The sequence below is a fragment of the Vigna unguiculata genome, chromosome 3 (assembly GCF_004118075.2).
Source record: "Vigna unguiculata cultivar IT97K-499-35 chromosome 3, ASM411807v1, whole genome shotgun sequence".
Lineage (NCBI taxonomy): Eukaryota > Viridiplantae > Streptophyta > Magnoliopsida > Fabales > Fabaceae > Vigna > Vigna unguiculata.
The window spans coordinates 45,943,553-45,951,504 of NC_040281.1; positions in this window are offsets into that span (position 1 = coordinate 45,943,553).

Here is a 7,952-nt window from a genome sequence, read left to right on the forward strand (position 1 = left end):
TTTGCCTAATTTTTCTTCAAGGCAGCAACCTAGTTAAAGTAAGAAAGGGTTGATTTTTGTAACTTATAATCAAACTTCTGGTACATAAGAAGTGCATGCCTTTTGATAATAAAAATAAATTGTTTAATAAATTTTAAACTTTTTACGAAAACTAATAGATAGCTCTCTACATATTTGTATATTATGCCCCACTTATTTGCCTAATTTTTTCTTCAAGGCAGCCACCGAGTGAAAGTAATAAGGGTTAATTTTTGTAACTTATATTCAAACTTTTGGTACATAAGGAGTGAATCCCTTTGAATAGTAAAAAAAAATTATTCAATAAATTTTAAAACTTTTTACGAAAACTAATATATAGCTCTCCACTTATTTGTTTTTATGCCCCACTAATTTGCCTAATTTTTTCTTCAAGGCAGCCACCGAGTGAAAGTAGTAAGGGTTGATTTTTGTAACTTATATTCAAACTTGTGGTATATAATAACTGCTTCCCTTTGATTAATAAAATAAATTGTTTAATAAATTTTAAATTTTTTTATCAAAACTAATAGGTAGCTCTTCACTTATTTGTTATTATTCCCCATTTATTTGCCTATTTTTTTTCTTGAAGGAAGCTACCTAGTGAAAGTAATAAGGGTTGATTTTTGTAACTTATATCAAACTTGTGGTACATAAGATTTGAATCCGTTTGAATAATAAAATTAAATTGTTTAATAAATGTTAAACTTTTTATGAAAACTAATAGATAACTCTCCACTTATTTGTTTATTATGCCCCACTTATTTGCCTAATTTTTTCTTCAAGGCAGTCAGTCACCTGGTGAAGTAATAAGGGTTAAGTTTTGTACAAAATAATCAAACTTTTGGTACATAAGAAGTGCATCCTTTTGGATAATAATAAAAATTGATGAGTATATTTTAGCACTTTGTACGAAAATAATATGTAGCTATCCACTTATTTGTTTATTCTGCCCCACTTATTTGCCTTTTTTCTTCAAGGCAGCCACATAGTGAAAGTAATACGGGTTGATTTGGTAACTTATAATCAAACTTGTGGTACATAAGAAGTGCATCCCTTTGGATAATAAAAATAAATTGTTTAATAAATTTTAAAACTTTTTACGAAAACTAATAGATAGCTCTCCACTTATTTGTTTATTATGCCCCACTTATTTGTCTAATTCTTTCTTCAAGGCAGCCACCGAGTGAAAGTAATAAGGGTTGATTTTTGTAACTTATATTCAAACTTGTGGTACATAAGAAGTGAATCCCTTTTGAATAGTAAAAAAATTGTTTAATAAATTTTAAAACTTTTTACGAAAACTAATAGGTAGCTCTGCACTTAGAGATGGCAAACAAACCCGTCCCGTGGGTATTGTCCAAACTCGTCCCCGTTTTGACGGGGAATCCTCGCATTGACTGGGTTTATGTATGGGTATGGGGAATCCCCAATTTTTTCAATTGGGTATGGGGATGGGGATGTGGATGAATATATCCCCGCCATAATACCCGTCCCCGCCATATCCTCATCCTCATTTAAATTATTAAAATATATATATATATATATATATATATATATATATATATATATATATATATAGGGTTACTTAATTAATTGTAAATATTTTAATAATTTAAATGAGGATGATTTTTATTTTTTATTTCTTCTAAATATTTGGTTTGTCATGAAACTCATTTCGCATCTCCAATATATTTTTTATTTTATCACAACATTTATGTAATTATGTTAAAATGATGTATGTCAATTAAAAAAAAAATTATGTCTAACATTTGAATATTTCTATTATTTTTTTTATTGTATATTTTCCTTTCACATGAGAATATTTAATACTCTCACTTTAAGTGTTTAACAGCATAACATTTCATTTACTAGGTAATATAAAAAAAAATATTTACTTATTATTAATTTTTGTTTCATTTGAAGAACTCTTTTGTTTCGCTAAAATAATTTTTGTTATTTTTCAACCATTGAGTATATATGTTGATATTTGAAAAGTTTTCTTAGATCTCTAAGATGTTTTCGTCTTATCATACCCTTAATTATACATTTGTTTTTCTTTGTGCAATTCCTTCCAATAATCTCCAAATTATTATAAGACACACATTTGTTAATTTTTTAATATTTTTATTTTTGTTTATTTTCATCATATAGAATACTATTTCGATAAATTTTATCTAATTATTTTTTATTTTCTAACTCATTACAATCATACTTTAATATTTTCAATATAATTGTATAAATAATTTTATTTACTACAATATAAAAATTTAATGTAATTGTCATGAGTATTTTTTTTATCACCATCCAACATATATTGGAGTTAAAAAAATACCAGATCTATGATAAAATTTTATTATGTTTATTATTTGTTCTTTGCGTCATTTTTTTATCAAACATTGAGTATATATGTTGATATTTGAAAAGTTTTCTTAGATCTCTAAGATATTTTTCATCTTATCATACCTTTAATTATATATTGTTTTCATTTGTGTGATTCCTTCCAATAGTCTCCAAATTGTTTATGAGACACTCATTTGTTAATTTTTTATATTTTTATTTTTTGTTTATTTTCATCCTGTAGAATACTATTTCGATAAATTTTTTTACCACCATCCAACATATATTGTGGTTTAAAAAATACAAGATTTATGTTAAATTTTATTATTATATTTATTATTTGTTCTTTGCGTTATTTTAATCAAGTGATGTATTATAACTTTTATTGGTGTATAAAAATAGATTCATTATAATTTAAAAAACTGAAGTGAATAAACATTTAAAATATATTTTAATTTAATATTTTTTCCTTTTATATTTTTTTAAGAATTTTTTTTCCATTTATATTTTTAAAAAAATATTTTTAAAATTTATCAACTAGGTTTCATTAATGTTTGCAAATTTAATAAATGTTTTGGTTCTCATTAAATTTTATTTGGTATTCTAATATAAAATGTAAACAATTATAATTTATTTCAAAGTATTTGATATCGAAAAAATAACCATACTCCTAATATGAATATTTGATAATATTACGTTTCCTTTACCGTAATTTTTTATTATTTTATAAAAATTAATTAAAATTAATATTAAAGTACTAAGAAAACGGGTACGGGTATGGGTACAAGATTATACCCGTTACCCGGTGGGGATGGGGATGGGATAAAAGTTTGATACCCGTTGGGTTTGGGTATGGGGATGGGGATGAACTTTTTTTACGGGGATGGTTATGGGATAGTGAAACTCGTCCCGCCCCGCCCCGTTGCCATCCCTATCTGCACTTATTAGTTTATTATACCCCACTTATTTGCCTAATTGCCTAATTTTTTCTTCGAGGCAGCCACATAGTGAAATTAATAAGGGTTGATTTTTGTAACTTATATTCAAACTTGTGGTACATAAGAAGTGAATCCCTTTGAGGGGTAAAAAAAAATTGTTTAATAAATTTTAAAACTTTTTACGAAAACTAATAGGTAGCTCTGCACTTATTAGTTTATTATGCCTCACTTATTGGCCTAATTTTTTCTTCAAGGCAGCCACCTAGTGAAAGTAATAAATGTTGATTTTTGTAACTTATAATCAAACTTGAGGTACATAAGAAGTGCATCCTTTTTGTTAATAAATAAAAATTGATGAGTATATTTTAACACTTTGTACGAAAATAATACGTAGCTATCCACTTCTTTGTTTATTATGCCCCACTTATTTGCCTTTTTTTTTTCAAGGCAGCCACCTAGTGAAAGTAATAAAAGTTTATTTTAGTAACTTATAATCAAACTTGTAGTATATATGAAGTGCATCCCTTTGGATAATAAATAAAAATTGATGAATATATTTTAACACTTTGTACGAAAATAATTCGTTGCTCTGCACTTATTTGTTTATTATGCTCCACTTATTTGCCTATTTTATTCTTCAAGGTAGCCACCTAGTGAAAGTAATAAAGGTTGATTTTTGTAACTTATAATCAAACTTGTGGTACATAAGAAGTGCATCCCTTTGGATAATAAAATAAATTGTTTAATAAATTTTAAAACTTTTTACGAAAACTAATACGTAGCTCTGCACTTATTTGTTTATTATGTCCCACTTATTTGCCTATTTTTTTCTTTAGTGAAAGTAATAAGAGTTGATTTTTGCAACTTATAATCAAAATTTTGGTACTTAAGAGGTGCACCCTTTGGATAATAAATAAAATTTGATGAGTATATTTTAAAACTTTCTACCAAATACGTAGCTCTCTACTTATTATTTTATTATGCTCCACTTATTTGCCTAATTTTTCTTTAAGGCAGCCACCTAGTGAGAGTAATAAGAGTTGATTTTTGTAACTTATAATCAAACTTGTGGTACTTAAGAAGTGCACCCTTTGGATAATAAACAAAAATTTGATGAGTATACTTTAACACTTTGTACGGAAACTAATACGCAGGTCTCTACTTATTAATTTATTATGCCCCACTTATTTGCCTTTTTTTTTCTTCAAGGCAAGCCACCTAGTGAAAGTAATACGAGTTCATTTTTGTAAGTTATAATCAAACTTTTGGTACTTAAAATGTGCACCCTTTGGATAATAAATAAGAATTTATGAGTATATTTTAACACATTGTACGAATACTAATACATAGCTCTCCACTTATTATTTTATTATGCTCCACTTATTTGTCTATTTTTACTTCAAGGCAGCCACCTAGTGAAAGTAATAAGGGTTGATTTTGGTAACTTATAATCAAACTTGTGGTACATAAGAAGTGCATATCTTTGGATAATAAAAAAAATTGTTTAATAAATTTTAAAACTTTTTACGAAAACTAATAGGTAGCTCTGCACTTATTAGTTTATTATGCCTCACTTATTGGCCTAATTTTTTCTTCAAGCCAGCCACCTAGTGAAAGTAATAAATGTTGATTTTTGTAACTTATATTCAAACTTGTGGTACATAAGAAGTGCATCCCTTTGGATAATAAAAATAAGTTGTTTAAAAAATTTTAAAACTTTTTACGAAAACTAATAGGTAGCTCTACACTTATTTATTTATTATGTCCCACTTATTTGCCTATTTTTTTCTTCAAGGCAGCCACATAGTGAAAGTAATAAGGGTTGATTTTTGTAACTTATATTCAAACTTGTGGTACATAAGAAGTGAATCCCTTTGAATAGTAAAAAAAATTGTTTAATAAATTTTAAAACTTTTTACGAAAACTAATAGATAGCTCTCCACTTATTTGTTTATTATGCCCCACTTATTTGCCTAATTTTTACTTTAAGGCACTCACCTAGTGAAAGTAATAAGGGTTAAGTTTTGTAACTTATAATATGACTTGAGGTACATAAGAAGTGCATCTCTTTGGATAATAAAAATAAATTCTTTAATAAATGTTAAAACTTTATACGAAAACTAATACGTACCTCTGCACTTATTTGTTTATTCTGGTACTTAAGAAGTGCACCCTTTGGATAATAATTAAAAATTTGATGAGTATATTTTAACACTTTGTACGAAATACTTAGCTCTCTACTTATTAATTTATTATGCTCCACTTATTTGCCTATTTTTTCTTTAAGGCAGCCACCTAGTGAGAGTAATAACAGTTGATTTTTGTAACTTATATTCAAACTTGTGGTACATAAGAAGTGAATCCCTTTGAATAGTAAAAAAAAATTGTTTAATAAATTTTAAAACTTTTTACGAAAACTAATACATAGCTCTCCACTTATTTGTTTATTATGACCCACTTATTTGCTTAATTTTTTCTTCAAGACAGTCACCTAGTGAAAGTAATAAGGGTTAAGTTTTAAACAAAATAATCAAACTTTTGGTACATAAGAGGTGCATCATTTTGGATAATAAATAAAAATTGATGAGTATATTTTAACACTTTGTACGAAAATAATATGTAGCTATCCACTTATTTGGTTATGATACCCCACTTATTTGTCCTTTTTCTTCAAGGCAGCCACCTAGTAAAAGTAATAAAGGTTAATTTTTGTAACTTATAATCAAACTTGTGGTACATAAGAAGTACATCCCTTCGGATAATAAAATAAATTGTTTAATAAATTTTAAAACTTTTTACGAAAACTAATAGGTAGCTCTTCACTTATTTGTTTATTATGTCCCACTTATTTGTCTATTTTTTTTCTTCAAGGCCGCCACCTTGACAAAGTAATAAGGGTTGATTTTTGTAACTTAGAATCAAACTTGTGGTACATAAGAAGTGCATCCCTTCAGAGAATACAAATAAATTGTTTAATAAATTTTAAAACTCTTTACGAAATCTAATAGGTAGCTCTTCACTTATTTGTTTATTATGTCCCACTTATTTGCCTATTTTTTTCTTCAAGGTCGCCACCTAGTCAAAGTAATAAGGGTTGATTTTTGTAACTTAGAATGAAACTTGTGGTACATAAGAAGTGCATCCCTTTGGATAATAGAAATAAATCGTTTAATAAATTTAAAAACTTTTTACGAAAACTAATAGGTAGCTCTGCACTTATTAGTTTATTATGCCCCACTTATTTGCCTAATTTTTCTTCAAGACAGCCACCTAGTGAAAACAGTAAGGGTTGATTTTTTTTCACTTATATTCAAACTTGTGGTACGTGAATCCCTTTGAATAGTAAAAAAATTTGTTTAATAAATTTTAAAACTTTTTACGAAAACTAATAGGTAGCTCTGCGCTTATTAGTTTATTATACCCCACTTATTTGCCTAATTTTTTCTTCATGGCAGCCACCTAGTGAAAGTAATAAAGGTTAATTTTTGTAACTTATAATCAAACTTGTGGTACGTAAAAAGTGCATCCCTTTGGATAATAAAAATAAATCGTTTAATATATTTAAAAACCTTTTACGAAAACTAATAGGTAGCTCTGCACTTATTAGTTTGTTATGCCCCACTTATTTGCCTTATTTTTTCTTCAAGGCAGCCACCTAATGAAAGTAGTAGGTTGATTTTTTTAACTTATATTCAAACTTGTGGTACATAAAGAAAGTCTAAAAATAAGTTCTTGAAGAAGTTTTGAAAATGAAGAGTTTAAAAAAGCTAAGAAAAGTGAGAAAACAGAGTTCAAGAAAAACAATTTAAAAACTTTAAGAGGATAAAAAAATGTTATGATTAAAATTTTACAAAAAAAATTTAAAGAAAATATTTGGAGATTTAAAAAGGATCAAGAAGTTGATAACAACTTTAAAAAAGAATTTAAAAGTTTAAGAAATAAAAATTCAAGAAAAGAAAAATAAATAAAGAAAGTGTAAAAATAAGTTCTTGAACAAGTTTTGAAAATGAAAAGTTTAAAAAAGTTAAGAAAAGTGAGAAAATATAGTTCAAGAAAATAAATTTAAAAACTTTAAGTGAAGAAAAAAAATGTGATGATTAAAATTTTACATAACAAATTTAAAGAAAATATTTGGAGATTTAAAAAGGATCAAGAGGTTGATAACAACTTTAAAAAAGAATTTAAAAAGTTTAAGAAATGAAAATTGAAGAAAAGAAAAATAAGTAAAGAAAGTATAAAAATAAGTTCTTGAAGGAGTTTTGAAAATGAAGAGTTTAAAAAGTTAAGAAAAGTGAGAAAATAGAGTTCAAGAAAAAAGAATTTAAAACTTTAAGAGGATAAAAAAAATGTATGATTAAAATTTTACAAAAAAATTTAAAGAAAATATTTGGAGATTTAAAAAGGATCAAGAAGTTGATAACAACTTTAAAAAAGAATTTAAAAAGTTTAAGAAATGAAAATTCAAGAAAAGAAAAATAAGTAAAGAAAGTATAAAAATAAGTTCTTGAAGAAGTTTTGAAAATGAAGAGTTTAAAAAAGTTAAGAAAAGTGAGAAAATAGAGTTCAAGAAAAAGAATTTAAAAACTTTAAGAGGATAAAAAAATGTTATGATTAAAATTTTACAAAAAAAATTTAAAGAAAATATTTGGAGATTTAAAA